The 18,325-nt window shown below is 36.2% G+C and overlaps 1 protein-coding gene across 2 annotated transcripts in view; it reads right to left on the reverse strand.

The window, feature by feature from the left end:
- Positions 1–18,325, reverse strand: part of LOC126055992 (cardioacceleratory peptide receptor) — a 125,729-nt gene that overhangs the window by 83,527 nt on the left and 23,877 nt on the right. For both annotated transcript variants that reach the window (XM_064034441.1, XM_064034442.1), the window contains exon 2: positions 812–867. The gene's annotated coding sequence lies outside the window, so the exon portion shown is untranslated. The remainder of the gene's footprint in view (positions 1–811; positions 868–18,325) is intronic.

Consider the following 18,325-nt stretch of genomic DNA (forward strand, 5'->3'; position numbering starts at 1 on the left):
CGTGAAATAATATTTTCATTAGGTGACAGGGAAAAAAAATTGGGAACAGGGCATTAAGAAGAAGAATATTTTCCCTAGGTATGCTAGTATAACTACGATAAAATGCTAATATAAGATGTAAGATGATAAAAAAATTGCATCATCTATATTTTTAGCCCTACTTCCTAGATTCCGTTTTTCACCCATGACAAATTATACCCGATCACATTTGCGTCACTTTCCATATGTTTGCTCTTGTCAATTTATTTTTACCGTCCAATTTAATATTACGACTGAAAAGTATTATATCATCAAACGGATTCCTCATAAAAAACCAGGAAATAACTAAAAGAAGCATGTCTACGGATACTTTAATTTCTTATATAATGATTATAATGTTTTTACTAATGTATGTTGTTTTTAAGCCATCAAAGAAATACGTAATATTGTGTTTATTTGTGTATTCACTGTGTAAATCATTCGGATCATTTATTCATTTGTGTTTTCATGAAACAACATAACAACGTCTTGTGAATTTGTGTTCCTGAACAAAAAATGGTGTATAGTAACTGTGAAAAAGAATCACAATGAAATGGAGTAGTGTAACTAGACAACATACATATTTACAAAAAATACGTAAGGAGTCATATTACTTTAGAATTGCAACTATTTGGCACGAACTGAGAATTAAAGTAAATTAATTATTTCAATAAGTACCTATTTAAGAAGCTTAATCTATAATAATATTATGTAATCCTAAATTATGTAAGCAAGAACATCGCGGCTACATAAAACTAATATTTGTATTTGGTAAAATAGCTCTAGTACTTACAATTTGCAGGATGTGGCTTCATGTGGCGGGATTTTTGCAGACAAAATATGCTCCTCCTAGAAAAAAGAAAGATAAATACGTATTAATAAGGCGTCATTCCTAAGATTTAATAAAAAAATGACAGATAATAACTAATAAACTGACTTTAAATTGTCTTACAAATAAAAAATAAAAAAAATAATAGAATAAAGGACACCTGAATTAATTTCAAACACCAAACGAAAGACGCCATGACTAGGAAATTACTATTAAAATGGAAGCATTTCCTCTTTTATAAATTGACTGCAACATTAAACTTGCAACAACTGAAACAGTACTACAAGAATTTTAATGAATGAAATCCGAGTTGTTCCACGCTAAGAGATCAAATCATTTTAGTAGCTTTGAAACATCTGTTACCTATCACTGTTATTCTAGAAGTGGCTGGGTTAGTTATTTTTGTCACAGTTGTATTCAAATTCGCAACGATCAATTTAAAATTGTTGTTCTATATCTCATAAAACATTAAAAGTATCACACAATTTACACAGTTTTATTCAAGTCTGATTACAGACTCTGAAAATATAGTTTACTTGCTTCCAGTGTTTTCTATTTATGCGCTTTGATGAAAAATTGCTAATGAAATAGGACTAGTTTTTCCCGAGATTGATGCTTTTTTACCATAGAAATAAAGTTTCTTCAGTCAACAGTAGATTCCTATAGCGCAGATAATAAAGTTTTCCGAAATATCTCCTTCAAATGCCAGTCTTATGTTTAACGTCACTCTAACTAAAGGTATGGAGTTTCTTATATCATCTGACATTAAAGGCTGAATCACTTTTGATATATCTATAACTATGAAGTCCCCACCGTGTTACGTGTGCGAGTCCCCAAATGCACGTATTATGCGAAGGGGGATGGGGACTTAGCGGAATGCTTTCCGTAAAGTGCTGATGTAGGACCGTCCTTGTCAGTTGAGGGTGAAGATTATTTCTCGTAAAAATTGTGTTGATATGTGCATTGGAGTGACCGGATCCTATATTGGACTGGTAGCAGTTCCAGTGAGTACAGCAGTTATTGGTGCGAAACAAAAGACATAGTTTAGATTGAGAAGGTCAAAGATTCTTTTTCTGTAAACGATTGGGGCTGGAAGATTTTTTAGTTACCAAATATTTGTATAACCTTTTTCGATCTGCGTTCTAAACATGTCACAACATTTAGACATGAATGACATCTTGGTATTTATTATATTAGTAAGAATTGTTGACTTCTGCACACACCAATAAATATAAAGGTAGGTACTTAAATTTTGTCCTCCGTGGTACCTAATCTCTTTTTACTATCACAGATTCCGCAATGCTTATCCATTTCTTCCAGAAGCAAAGTTATTTTTTATTTCATCTCGTACCTTCGAAACATCAGCGCTTTTACAAGCCACGGATATAAAACGTGACATATACCTGTAGGATCAATCTTTGTCACACATTTTATACGACATCCATAGAGAACAAAATGACAAGCAGAGATGTCATAACACAAAATCTTCTAAGAAAGTAGCGTGCCAAAATGCGGGTTTTCAGGGAACGAGGAACGTTACTAGCCCCGCTCTTACACGCCTTCCATAGAACGGGCCCATTAAGTTCAAAATGAAATCAACAATCAAACAAGACCAAAATTTGACAGATTCGTTTTGACTTGTCAAGAAACCCGAACATCTCGATAGTTCTAGTAACTGATCACACCTACCATACGTAGCTTGACCTACAAGAAGGCGCCTGACCTGCCATCCTTATGGCATCTCCGCTATCATTTCTTCCTCCGTGGTACATCCTTGAATGACGCATCTCTATTGTCACAATTTGCTTGTATTGAGGAAGTAAACCCCTTTTTTCTTATTCACTGAATTTTCGTAAGAAAATCCAACACGTTTGTTATTACCCACATAAGGTGTTTTGTGTAGTTTCAGATATATTATGTTTTTTCTTTGTTGCTAGTCCCAAATGGTTTCCTGTTTGTGTGTTCAATATACTTGTAGCGAGAATCAAATTGACTAATAAAGTTTGAGATTCCATATGAATTTTGCCATATTTTTTTCCAGAAATATCCCATTTCTCTAGGTTGCTTATTTTTTAATTTACTGACACAATATTCTTAACATTATTCCAACACAGTTATTTTATCAGCAGGTATACACGAAACCCTCCACATATTTGTTCAAAAGCACAAAACAAAAACAAATGAAAACCTCATTTTCAATAATGCTCGATCTGCTATCAACCTCTTTAAAGCCTGCAGTACTTAATACAATAGATATGCATCAAAGCCTAGCATTTAATATTACAGGCTGCACCAGTAGGCTTTACTGAACACTTAAACCGTATATAGTATACCGTATATACCAGGTGTTCTTAATGCCGTCAGTTCACAAGCGTTCCCTTTGAAATTTATTATCAACTAGAGCTTGGAGATCAATGACTGTATCGTATTTAGGCTTGGATTAACTTCATATATGTGTGTGTATGTAAGTATGTGCTTAGTAGGATAATCTGAAGACATTGTTGGTGTTTATTAAAAAGATTATTTGGAATGAGAAGTATTTTATATTTACCCAGTACTTACCTATAATAATGTTTTTCGTGCGGCTGTTGAAATAATTTTGGTTATATGTTTAAACCATCATAGCTGATAGTGAAACGGACATATTTTTTTGTTCTGCGAGTGAATTCACAAGGAATCCATTGTTTATTATAAATAATAAATGAATTTATTTCTTTAAAAAGTACAAACAACATAATTTAGGTAATAATTTATAGATAGTAGATAAAGACATATTGATGTGTAATTAAGGCGCATTTATCGTATTGGGGTATCCTGTACCTAATGGTTAATGTAAAAATAAATAAATAAATCATCTTGGAAAGAGTCAAAGTGGGCTAAAGATTAAAGTGTTTCAATTGCTGGCCAAATCTAGGGACTACGTATCTTATCATTACTACAAACTAGGCCCACTTATCCAGCCTGAGAGAAACAAAAAAATCCGAGACCTAAAAAGTTACATTCCCTCTTGGCTCCCTGGCAATCAAATTATTCACAATTTACCCAAACCCTAGTTTATATAAATATACACAGCTGATGTTTATTTAGAGAACTCGCATACTGGATACTAACCAGTTGCCCGACTGTTCGGGGATGTGCGTTGTTTGTTGATGTTGAATGAGATGAGAAACTCGCGATTATCGTTAACTTTGTTTATTTACGAAAATCGTTACAAAAATGTTAGTTGAATGCACGCCCGTGTACGATGACGACCGAAAATGCACTAAAAGCTAAAAATTGTGGGCCGAGGCTCACGTGTTTGCGTAAAGGTGTTCGGTTACTCCGAACATATTCCCGACCAGCAAAGATGAGGGAGGCTGGGGTGTGCATCCATTACAAAAAAAGTATAAAGTATAAACAAAAATACAAAAAATATTATTATACAATGTTAAACAAAAATAGAAAAATATTATTCCGAATCGTTATTAAAACTAATTTACGGAACACGGGTCTGGGTTTGCTAAACTCTTTCATCTCGTGTTCTTCTTGAGCTTGCGATTGGTGTTTGTTGATCCTAGAAGTCCTGGGCATTGGTTGAGCTTCGTTGATCGTCTCTTCCGGGGTTGTATTCCAGCTTCTACATAATTTTCGATATAGGAAAACAGCGCATAAGATAACCACTATCCCCAATACGATGTAGATAACCGCATAGTGATGTATGTCGTGGTTAGACATTGAAGTGATACTTTCATATTTCTGTTCTTCTTTCAACTGTTTTAACTTCAAGTCTATCTCTCTAAGCAAGTTGTTGTGCACTGTTTCTGTTTCATTTGATTGGTTGTCCAAATTGTCCTCGTATCCTTGATCAATAGTCAGATTGATTATGTGGTTAATCGGTGCCAGGACTGCTGTTTGAGTATCATATTTGACCTTAAATTGACTCTCATAGTGTTTGTGTCCATGTATTGTAAAGAGTTTGTTGTCATTACGCAATCGCTATCAAGAGTAATGACATTAGCGCGCATAAGTATGTGCGGCGTAATCCGATCTCCGCATATGATTCGCACTTGACACTGCTCGCAACATACATATAAATATGTGTTTATTTTTGTTAATGAAATGAACTGGCTTTTGCACGCGTCACTGCTTGTTTTGCATACATTATTTCTCTCCAGTATGCAAAGATCTTCATCTGACTTCATCTTGTATATCGGTGTGTTTGAGTCACACATGTATGTTGAGCTTCCTCTGGTTATACATTTCTGTAATATTTCTGTAGTTATAGGTGAATAATTGTCTTTCTGTAAGTTAATGGCAACGTAATCTGAAACTGGAGTGATTGCGAGAGTCATGTTTTTTCTGTACAACTTCGGTACTGCAATGAGGTGATAGAGATCATAAGTTTCTCTGTTGATTAATGGTATTTTTATCTCGAATATAAAATACTTGTCTGTAACTCTGGCTCTTATCTTCATAAGTTCGTATATTTGTTTCAAATCTGTGTGAATGTTTTCAATCGGTAGAGTAACGTCGCCTGTTAATAAGCCAGAAATAACATTCAATTGATGTTGTAGTTGTTTTGGTGTTAATAAATGCAGATTTACTCTTCCCTGGTAAACATCAGAAATAGTGTCCAACATCATGTTTTGAATGTTTTTCAGATTTTGAAGCATACTGTTCGCTGCAATTGCTGTTAGAATAAACTCTTGCTGTTTTGTTATTTCGTTTACTTCCGCTTGGATAGTGTTCAAAGCTTTATCAAGGCTGTTCAGGTGTTTGTTTATGACTTTATGTTGCATGGCAACCATTTTCTCCATCCTTTTAATTAAGTTGTATTCAGATTCTACTACCGATGTTTGATTACTCCACAAATTCTTCAAATGTGCTTCGTTTCGTTTTATAAGTTCAATGTCTTGGGCGTACTGTTCTGCGAAGCGTTCATCTAATACGCCGAACAGTCCATTGGCGAGATATCCAATGCCGTTGATAAGCCCGCGACGCCGTCTGGAGTGCTCTATGAAATGTTGTGTCAGCAACAGCTGGTTATAATACTGCAACTCCGTGTACTCGTGACTTTGTTGTGGTACAATCATGTTACATTTGTTGGTATTGTTCATGCGATTGCAGGATTGTTCCAGATAGCTTGAATATTTTTTGAAGGCAGTTATTCCTTCCCAGTACGGTGACATATCGTAGTAGGCTACCAACGTCCACTGGTGTCGTATGAGTTGCATTTTGGCAATGGGATCAAAGTAGATTGCTTGATTTTCGTTCAGTTGGGTGATGTTACTTGTTCCGTAGGCATTTGAAATAAGAGTCATAAAGAATGTTAGTGCCATCACAACGGAGTACAATGTAGCGGAAATGCAGTGCCTCTTGTTTCCTTTCTTTCCTGTTTGTTTAGTTTGTTTGTTATCAGTTTTCGTTTCAGGTTCATCTTGCGCGGGTCGAATAGGTAATAAACACAATTTGACTATTGGCCGCTTGATGATCCCATGTTGAGTTTTCAGTGAAACAACACGTACATATCCGTCGCGCCCAGGGTGCAGTTCGACTACTCGAGCCATCGCCCACTTCCCGGCTGGTAAGTTTTCATCTTGAATAATGACCAAATTCCCTACTTGAATGTTATCCTGAGGTTTTAACCATTTGTTTCGTGCGTTAAGTTGTGACAAATATTCCGACTTCCACCTCTTCCATATTTGTTGAAATAGTTGATTAGTCAAATACCATCTTGTTCTTCCATCTTCAGGTGTTTCTATGATTGTTACTCCTGCCCTGCCTGTGAGAAAGTGGGCTGGTGACAGGTAATCAAGATCATCAATGTTTTCTGTTAGGGCGCACAAGGGTCTTGAATTTAAACAGGCTTCAATTTGTGTTAGTATTGTGTAGTATTCTTCAAATGTTAATTTTTGTGACCCAATCACTCTTCTCAGGTGGTGTTTTAAGCTGCGAACCGCGCGTTCCCATAAACCTCCGGCACTGGGCCACGACGGGGCATTAAAATGCCATTCAATGTTCATATCAGCAAGTATACCCATGAAGTTGTTATCAAATGTTTGTTGCACTTGTTCGTGTTCTTGTTGTAAAATACGATCAGCGCCCACAAAGTTGGTTCCACAGTCGCTATACATATAGCGTGGGGCTCCGCGTCGGGCCGTCATTCTTCTTAGGGCCGCCAAAAAAGCTGTACTTGTTAGATCTGTTACAAGTTCCAGGTGTATGGCCTTTGTGACCATACAAATAAAAAGTGCAATGTAACCTTTCATCGACCTTGCGTTCCTTGTTTTGTTGCTCTTGATTTCAACGAAACCGGTGTAGTCCACTCCGGTGTGGTAAAGGGCGGGGCTGGCTCCGTACGTGCAGTGGGTAAATCACCCATTATCTGTTGATGTTGCTGTGGGTTGTTTTTGCGACAAATCACGCAGTTTCTCAGACGTTTTTTCACAGCGTTGTTCCCTCCAGGTATCCAATACTGCTGCCTCAGATTGGCCAGAGTAAGGCGAGGACCTCCATGAAAGGTAAGTTTGTGAGCTTCGTCCACTAAAAGCTCAGCCAGACGACTATCACGTGGTATGATCTTTGGATGCTTCATCTCCATGTTCAATGTTGAGTTTTCAAGTCTGCCTCCAATGCGTAAGACACCAGATGAGTCAATGAATGGATTTAAATTTAATATTTTACTTTTGTACTTAGTCTTTGCTTATTGCGTAAACATTCAATTTCCGATCTAAATTCCATTTGTTGCACGTTTTTAATTATAAGTAATTTTGCTGCAGTAAGTTCATGTAATGTGAGATATGATGGCATGTCTGTTCGCTTAGGTGCAAATGCACGTAACAACCATGCAATTATTCTGTTTACTTTATTGAATGAGCTGTGTTTATGCAATAATGTTTCAATAATGTTTTCTTCTTGTTCTTTAACAGTACATGATTTATTTAACCTTACTTCTTCTTCTGTTGTGTAGGTTGGGGTCTCTTGTTCTTGATTTTCGAATGTTGTGAGCCATGAGGGCCCGTGCCACCATAAAATGTTGTCTCTTAATTGTTGTGCGTATAAACCCCGACTCGCTACATCGGCTGGGTTTTCGCCCGACTTTACATAACGCCAGCATGTGCTCGGTATTGTTTCAACTATTTGTTGCACTCGGTTGGCGACGAATGTTTTCCATCGAGTTGGTTCGCCCTGTATCCATCCAAGCACGACCATTGAGTCCGTCCAACCATATATTTGTGTTTTATGTTCCGAAAGTGCATCCTGTGTTTTCTTCATAAGTTTTGCTAATAAATGTGCTCCACTCAACTCTAATCTGGGTAATGTTACTGCTTTTTTGTGAGGTACCAGTTTTGTTTTGCGGCCAATAGCACTGGCTCTGTTTCGTCGTTGACTCGTGCGTATAAGACACAAGCAAAGGCTACAAGAGACGCATCGCAGAAGCCATGTAGTTCTATGATATCTTCCTTGCGACTGCGTATCCATCTTGGTACCTCATATTGATTAATTGCGCCGAGCTCGCTTTTAATCTTGATCCACTCCTTCTGAATTTCAATTGGCACTTCATCGTCCCATTTCATGTTTTTCTTCCAAACCCTTTGAAACAACAGTTTAAGTTTGGTTGATAAAGGTGCTATCCAACCTAGCGGATCGAAGACCTTTGAGATCTCCGATAACAGTGTTCGTTTTGTTATTCTGGTGTTGTCTTTAGGTTTGTTTGTGTTGTACTGAAATGTTAATTTATCTTCTGTTGAGTTCCAACATAAGCCCAATGTTTTCGAAATGTTTTCTGTTTTAAATGTAAATACTTCATTGTTTGATTTGTTTCCGTCCTTCTTAATGTTATCCAGTAGCTTTTCTCATTCGACGACCACTTCCTTAAGTTAAAACCACCTAGTTTCATTAGTGCGTTCAAATCCGAGATTAACTGTTTGCCATCTTCAATTGTGTTTGTCCCATGTACAAGGTCATCCATATAAAATGCTGATTCGACAACTTTTGAGGCTTCTGGGTATGTTTCACGTTCATCGGCTGCTAGTTTTCTTAAAGTCATTATTGCCAGAAATGGAGCGGCGCGGGTTCCATATGTGACAGTTGTTAAGCAAAATGTTTGAATAGGATGTTCTAGAGACTCTCTCCAAAATATTTTCTGATACTTTTGATCTCTTTCATCTACTGCTATAAAACGAAACATCTTCTCAATATCACTCGTAAAAGCATATTTATACTGTCTCCATTTTAAAAGAAGTGTTTGTAGATCAATTTGTAAATTAGGGCCGGTATGCATGAGATCATTCAAACTGTACCCTGTATTTGTTTTATGAGAACCATTAAATACCACCCTGTATTGTGTTGTTAAAGAATCGACACGCTCAACTCCATGATGCGGCAAATAATACTCAGGTGTCTGGTTACTAATTGTTGTCGGTATCATATGTTCCATTGTTTTATATTCATTCATGAAGTTCTTATAGTCCTGAGCCAATTTTGGTTGCCTTTTAAATTTGTTTTCCAAGGTTCGAAATTGTGCCAGTGCAGTTTGTTTAGAAGACCCAAGTTTACTTGTTATGTCTTCCTTTAACGGTAACCTGACGACATAGCGTCCATCTTCTTTTCGTGTTGTAGTTTCGTTGTAAAATGTTATGCATTGTTGATCTTGTACTGATAAAGGAGACTGCTCACTGATCTCTTCTATTTCCCAAAATTTTTGTATCTGTTCAATGTTATGCACTATGTTGCACTGGTATGTTTTGGCGGTTCCACATAGCAACCAACCAAGTTTTGTTTGTTGTACGACGGGCTGAGTTGATTCGTCCCCTTTATCATGCCACTTAAAAGAATTAAAGAATAAACATCTGCTCCAAGCAAAATGTCAATGGGTCGACTAATGTAGAAATCGGGATCCGCAAGGGATATGTTTTCAATAATGTTCCAGTTTGGCTTTTGAATGTTTTGTTGGGTAAGTTTCCAATCAAGCTGTTCATAATAATGACGTCAGTTCGAAACTCGTAGTCACTGTAGATCGAGCGGCAATGAATGTTTAGTAACCCTTTTCCACTATTTTCCTTTTCTCCAACGCCAATAACCGTTCCTTTGCAATGTTGTCTTTTCAGATTTAACTGTTGCGCCGCCCTTTCTGTTATTAAGGAAACTTGCGATCCTTGGTCTATTAACGCTCTCATATCATGATAAGTTCCATCAGTACCCTTAACCTTCAGCATAGCGGTTGACAACAAAACCTCGGCTGATAAGTCATTTTCATTACTTTGACGCACGTGAGGGTTTTGAATTTCATTTTGTTTTGCTACATTTGTAGTCGATGTGTTGTACCCAATATTGCAGGCATCGTGAATAATGGTATTATGTTTCTTCGAGCATTTTCTACATGTTTGAGGTGATTTACATGGATTGCCATTATGACTAAATAAACAATTCATGCAGACTTTTAATTCCTTCACTGTTTTTAATTTCTGTTCACTGGACATTTCCAAGAATCTTTTGCAGTTATAAAGTCCGTGGCCGTTGTTGCATAATGGGCATTTTATTGTAGTTATGTTGCATGTTGATTTCGTAATAACTTGTTTGTCTGCGCTTCCCTTGTTGTAATTAAAATAATTGTTTGCTCGATGGTAAGGTAATTTTCCATATGATGTTGATGGATTTTGTTGAGAATATTGATTGCCAAATTTCTGTGGCAAGGTTTCGCTCTTGCGACGAGATGACTCTAGTGCAGTAAACTTTTTTTCCAAAAAGTCTAAAAAATCTTTGAGAACCGGTAACTCACGGCGATCTTTCAACGAGTCTATGTACTCGGAATGGGAGTCAACATCTAACTTTGATCCAAAAGATGTACAAGTAAAGGGTCCCAGGTGGATATGTCCACACCCAGGTTTGTTATTGCATTAAGGCACTCTTGAGTGACGTCATGCATCTTCTTGATTGGCGCTAATGCTTGATGTTTTAAAACTGGTAAATCTAGTAACATGTTGATGTGAGATGTAAATATAAGCTTTTTGTTGTTGTAACGGCGGTTAAGGATATCCCAGCAAACTGTGTAGTTGTCCGAACTAATCGGCAAGTGTTGGATGAGACGCTCAGCTTCTCCTCGAATCTTACTCTTCAGAAACTGCATTTTTTGCGCCTTAGATAGTGAAGGATTGTTGTGGATAGCTTCCGAAAATAAATCCTTAAAGGACACCCATTGGTTGTAACTGCCGTTGAATGTTGGTACTTCTAAGTTAGGTGTTGTTTTGTCTCTATGTTTTCCGACCACATTTTAGAGTTAATAGACTTCTTCAAACGGAGGTATTGCTTTTCGTATTTATCGTACAGTAGTTCCAACTCTTCTTTACCTTCGGCTTCCAATTCACTTTCAATCTCCCAGTGAAGACAGTCTATGATTTTCCAGCGTGATTCCAATGTTTTGATCGCATCTTCAAGTTCCCAATGTTCTAATAAAATACCTACGTCGATGTTCGATATGGTACGCTGGAAGGCTCTGTAATTAGCTGTTTGTTTTCGCAGTTTTTCGGTTAGCTTATTGTTAGTGTTGTTGGTTTCGGACTTCTCTTCTGTACTCTTGGTTACAGTCTCCGCATGTTCTTCCTGTTGCTTTATAATTTTTGTTAGATCAACACTCTCTATAGTTTTGTTAGATGTTGTTACGTTTTCTCCAGCATCCTGTTTTATGTACTGTTCTATGAAGTTTAATGCTTCCAGATAGTAGTTTCTTGTTTCGATAAAGTAACCTCCTGTGAAGTAGTCACTAGAACGATCTTTACACTCCTTCAAAACATCATCATTCTCCTTATACTCTTGAAACATAAGTTTTAATTCTGTTGCTTTCTTCTTAGCCACTAGCTTCCTGCGTTCCATGTTCTCCTTCTTGAAGTTAGTGAAAATCCTCTCGATTAATGTTGTAAGCTCAGCTTGTCTTGTTAGAAGATCTTCCATTGTTATTGTTTGTTATTAAGTTGTTGTTAATGTTAAAATGTTAGCGCACACACCCTATACTGTTATTGCTGATTCCCTCTGTGCCCTGGTACTCGCTGTTGTGATACAAGCACCTCTCAAACCGACTGGTGAGACCCGCTTCTGGGAGGCCAGTCGATTTGATAGCACAAAACACTGGTAGACACCAAAACACAGCAACGCTCGAAGGACCAATGTTCGGGGATGTGCGTTGTTTGTTGATGTTGAATGAGATGAGAAACTCGCGATTATCGTTAACTTTGTTTATTTACGAAAATCGTTACAAAAATGTTAGTTGAATGCACGCCCGTGTACGATGACGACCGAAAATGCACTAAAAGCTAAAAATTGTGGGCCGAGGCTCACGTGTTTGCGTAAAGGTGTTCGGTTACTCCGAACACCGACAGTTGTGATGGTTGGCATTTTTATTTTATTTTAAGAAAATCTTGATTCCAATCAAAGTTTCCAGTAGTACTAATAGCGACTGGATTCTTGATCTTTGTGATGTACGGACTACCATTCATCTTCATACTGATTTATGAGCCCAAATAAACTATCGGCCGACTAAAAGTTTGCAGTGTATTCTGTACCAACTTCACCTCGTTGAGACGTCAATGGTACCGTTGTTTTCCTTTTAATTAGTACAACAATGTATTATTGAGGTTTTATGATCATTGGACGGAATAATTGAAGGCTTCAACAAGGGTTCTCATGTTATTCATATGTTGTATGTTATTTTGGGCTGTACCTGTGTTATTGTGAACACAAACAATACAATTGCGTGTATCTGTTATTATTAACACAAGAACATTCTTAATACATACACAAAGGGTTGTATTTAATTAATCTCGTAACTAAGTTTAGCTTAACTCAGATGCTAATGTTGAGTTCCCATGACATATGAAGCGTTTTGTAATTAAGCTCTATTGATAAAATACAACAATAGTAGTCGTAGAAGTCAGGCAAAGTATTTTTTGACTATAGAAACTGGGGATTAAGCTAACACTTTACGAAATTAGCATACTGAATGGATAGAAACAATATGTTTGGAAAACGAAATTCTAACAGTTGCTTAAAAACTTTTCCGTTCTGCTTCTCTTTGGTGAGTCCGAGGTACTCGTTGGTATCTCTTTCGTTTGTCAAATGAGACGGTAATCTGACATGAACAGGAAAAGATTAAGAGCACGAGGAAGCTTAGTGCCTAGAACCATTAACCATCAAAGCTTATAGGAATTCCGATATCGACTGTCAAAGGACCGGCCCGGAAGGCTGCTAGTGGCATTTATCTGGCTTTTTTGTAGGGTAGGGAATCATTTGATGACCCGCTGTGGTCGGTGAGAGTTTCAGACTTTAAAGGGTAATATTGAACTATATTCCTTTTTGTTCTAGAGCCTAGGTTAAACTCTTTCGATCAATCTCACAGCTTTATATTTCAACGCTTTCACACTTTGTCGCACATATTACCAGCGAAAACAAACAGTTGACGACTACCAGTTCAAATGATGACACCTGAAAGCTAGTGATAGGTTTTTGTTTCATGCGGAAAAAAGTTGAGCGTATACGGGCGACAATATAAGCTATAGTGAATGCGCTGTTATGTCTTGCAACTGTGGCCATATAAAATCAATATCAAGGGCAAATATTTGTGAAAAAAAGAATACGAGTAATTTATACTTAATACAGTCTTAGCCCAGTCCAATTATAAATTATTTTCCCTACCTAGGACCGAATTTCAAAATAGTATTAAGTTAGGAACAATAACTGAAATTGAGCCGTACTGGAGAGAACCTTTTGCAAAAATTCTTATTATAATATCTAAGTACACAATTTAATTTCAAATATTAAGATTACTTTAGAAAATATTAATGAGAAAGTAAAGAAACGTAGCTTATAAAACGTTGAGAATAATCAGTTGATGTAATATTTCAAGTAGGTATCCATTATAATTGAATTTACTTTCTTCAATTGGTTTATACGACCTCTCATTTATTAGATTTCTAGATTTCACCCGCAACTTTCGAATTAAAGGTCTAACTAAGCCTTTCTCCATCTTCAGGCCACCAGCTATCTCCATGACTGATATCGTCGGAATCAGTTCAATCCGTGAAAACATTTTTGTTGAAAAACTCCCCAATGATTGGATATACTTTGTCCTTATCATTCTCAATTACGCGACGGCATATATCTATACCATCTATATTAATATTATAAAGAGGAAAACTTTGTTTGTTTGGTTGTTATGGATAAACTCAAAAACTACTGGGCCGATTTTAAATTCTTTCACCATTATCTGCGAGTAACATAGGCTATACTCGTATTTTATCCCGGTGCAGGCAGCACGGGACGCGGGTAAAACCGCGGGAAAAGGGCTAGTATTATATATACCTAATGAAAATCTAAGTTATAAAATTCGACACTTTTCTGCCACGACTACGCACACTAAAAGCGTAAGATACAGACCGGCTCACTTTCGTATTTATAATATTAGTATGCATTGTATTCAAAATACTCTTTTAGGTAAATAGGTAATCCTAAGCTTAGTAGCCAGCTCTGATATAAGTCTGGAATCCTTATTTGTACTCAACTAACTTTGTGAGATTAGGTAGGTACCCGTATTACGTACAAGAGTTGATTCAAGCATTTGATTCAACCAATCAAAGTTACCCGAATCTAGGTATATTTACTTAAGATAAGATGAATGCTTGAGTATTTTTCTAGAATACCTTAGAAACCGCTTCTTGGAAAAATCTAGCCTAATATAATAATATCCGTTATCATAATCAAGAGTCTCTTGTGAGCGGTCTTATTTCTAAGACCCGATATATATTTTCGTTTAAAACATGACTTAGAAAGAGTGTTGTTTAGAAAAGATTAAAAAATATATACTAATTTTAGTTTTCTAGTTTTCGACGCACGCTATCGGGTGGCAGTGATGCGAAGGAGTGTTTGGCGCATACCTACTTGAAATCGACATAGTTTTCTATTTATTTCAGACTAATGTATCACACTTAACGTATTTTCATAATATTTCCAGCCATAGGCATCATCCCATTCATTATCCTAGCTAAAAGTTCTAAAAACAAAATACTATCGAAGAATTCAAAACAACTTCAAAGCAGCCAACAGTAATTTAAACAGCCAATGACATTAACAGATCATTTTTAAAACTAGCAACACTTTGTTTACAAACATGGGGAAAAACCCCATGGCCTTCGCATTTATCTACACCATAAACAAATAGATTTACTCATAATCGTTAACACGTTATATCTACTATATGTAGGTATTATTGTTCAGTTTATCGTCAGTATCTATGTAGTGTAATAAAACCATAAAAGTAGGATTAGGTTAAACAGTTTAATATCTATTGAAGTTTAATATAACACGATGCAATTTACAACATTGGTTAGACTTCTACAGTTAACTGACCAGTGGTTTCATACGAGTCTCACACTCAACGCTGAAAGAATTTTTCGAATAATTTCGGTGGACTAGGTGGACCTAATATTATTGCGGTCGATAAAACAAACAACCTTTATTTTTAACTTTGTGAAATTACTATAGGTAGATTTACTAGATTAAGCTTCTTATCATGAACATAATTTTTAGCTGGACATTCTTACACTAGAATCACCTTAAACACATTTTTGTGTCCTTTTTCTAACCACTTCTGTTCTACTTTTCAATCACTACACCATCAGTGAAATTCAGTTTCTCCTTCTAGTTATTTTCCCACAAACGTCTAAATCTACTTTTTTATTCTTATGTAAAGAAACGTCGGCAACTAATAAACAATATTCCTAAGGGAAATGAAGTAAATCAAACCAGTAAACGCGGGAAGTTGAAGCAAGCAGTGGTTCCGGTAATATACAGATTTGTGGTGGAAAACGTTTTCCTTTCTGCTAGTTTTGTATTTAGAGATATGTTTTTCATACTTGCTTGAGTAAATTATGAATGAAGAATTATTATAGTATTAATTTGTTTGCTTCTCAGAATAAGAACATTGACAGGTAACATTTGTTGCTAATTATCAACTTTTTTTTTGTATTTCAACTTTGTTTCAAAACCATTCAGTTTAATAGTAATTAATTGGCAAAAAAATACAATTTGTAAAAGCTTGTTCTGTGTCTAAAGAAAATTATGTTATTCATAAAATATTTAATGTCTTTAAAATTCACTCACATATTTGCCTACATAAAACAAACTTTAAACTACCCAATCCCTTTAAGAGATTAATCACACAAATAACCAGAACACTCAAATCAAAGGAAATAAACCAATAAATTGCACATTAATAAACAAAATCCAATCGCAATATTAATGCTAAACAAACATTCCGTTTGAACATGCGCCAGCGCCGGACATCCGACTACAATTGTTTACAATCTTGTGACTGGATCAACATGTTACTGACATATTGACCAACAGATGGTACATTAGGTTGGTTACATACATCCTATCGGATTTTATTAAAAAGCAGGAAATTTGAACGGAATTCCGATTTGGCCCCTGCGTATAATGCACAATCTGGAACACTCTCTAGGTGCCTTCTGTAACAGAAAACCAACTATGTATGCCGACGCGAGTATCTGCGTACAGAAATCTATGTAACAATGCCAGTATCTTAGGGGCTACAGGAACTTAGGACTTGGTCTAGCTTAGAGAGACAAAACTCTAGAAGAACAGAAAATAACAGTAAAACAGAAACAGAAACGAGTAGAGAAGTTTAGTATCCTAGTCTACACGAACATGGGATTGAACCTTGGCTTATTCAGTGCGTAAACTACCATACAAAGAGCTCCGAAAACCATATACTTTCTTGCAATCGGATCAGATGTGGATCGGACGGAGTGCGTAACCGCCCTTAACGTGACACACAGGAAAACGTGTCCGAAATACACAAATATACCGAGAACCCAATAAAAGTTAATTTGAAATTTCATTTCCTTCATGAAACGGTCATATTGATTTTTTAAATTCGCGTCTGATTCACTGGTTTATAATTACTGTTGTACGCTTCATTTATGTTGGCGTTTTAATAAGCATCGGTTATTCATCTGTTGGTACAATTCATGTTAATGCTCTTTTAATAAGATTTTCTGTTGATATTTTATGAAAATCGACTTCAAGCATTTGTCAAAACTCTAAGTAATTATTTCCTCAATTTTTTTACAGAAAGTTGAATCTTCCATCAACGCGGGCACGTATTTGTATTTCTGCTATTCGGGCTAGACACTTGTTTTCACATTAATTTACACCTAAAAACCTAAGTAATATAACCAGATTAATAATGTTTCTAATCTACCTACTCAAGTAACTAATTGTTAATTGCGAGCTATCCAGTTTCTAGGAAGGAAGATTCATAGTTATTTTTAGCTATCCCTATCACGAAGTCAAGATTGGCTGTCGGAAAAGATCCCTTGAAAAAAGAATTATGGTAAACGAACCGGGTTTTCACGAACTTCATAAGGATCTAAAAATTAAGGTCCTTTGTAGATTTGAAATTGGAAATGCAAATCCAATGTTGACAAATGAAGATCAATTGACTTGAATTTCGAAGACGCCATTACTTCTGGAAGTAAATGAGGTTTTACTAATGATGGCTGAAAATCCCATGGAAACGCCATGACACTTTTGCATATTGAGAAAGTAAGGCGTTATTCGTTACCTTGATGGTGCACGAGGAACGAATCTTTATTGATTAGTGCTATTTATTTTGTAATGTACGTATATTCTCTAATATGTAGCTCAACATTTGTATAAGGTTCTAGAGAATGGGCTTACACAAAAATCTTCCTCTCATCAATTAAATTATCCAAACCAAAACAGAGCATTCTAATACTGTTTGTCCTTGCAACACAAGGGCATCTCAACAAGTATTTGGTAGCAAACAACTCCTGGTAATACGATATCCGTGTAGCAAAGCCAGCTGAGGTCATTATCGCTTCGACTGTTGAACTTATATAGGGGTGAATGAAGGAATATGAAGGTAAAACAAAGGAAGATGTTAATTACGTTCAACAGAAATATTTAATAGTAAAAAGTTGTTATGTTGAGAATCCTCTGGTAGCGTGTGTATGCGCAAAAGGTTACAATTTAACGGACACTTTAGAAAATATAGCACTAATCACATAACTATGGCGTCCATTATATCAATTGCAATTATTAAATTAAAGCTGTTGGTGGCAAGAAATGGTAACTGGTAGCAATTAGGTAGCAACTTTTTATATGTATTTCGTGGAGATAAGTGTAGTGACAACGATTCTGACGGTATCCTTGACAAGAACTATACACGTGACAATGAATTGCCTCTAAAATTCGAACGCGTGTATCTTCTAAATTAATTCGTTAATTTCATTTATTTTCCAAGAATGTAATTTCCTCATTTATAATTGTTTCATTAGTGTCCTGAGGGAACTTCTTCACGCTTCAGGATAAAAGCCTTTTACGTCCCCGAGGCCCCATTTAAAGATTAAATTGGTTGAATCTTATTGTAATAAGATTCAACCAAATTGGTTGTTACCAAAGCGT

The sequence above is a fragment of the Helicoverpa armigera genome, chromosome 4 (assembly GCF_030705265.1).
Source record: "Helicoverpa armigera isolate CAAS_96S chromosome 4, ASM3070526v1, whole genome shotgun sequence".
NCBI classification, from domain to species: domain Eukaryota; kingdom Metazoa; phylum Arthropoda; class Insecta; order Lepidoptera; family Noctuidae; genus Helicoverpa; species Helicoverpa armigera.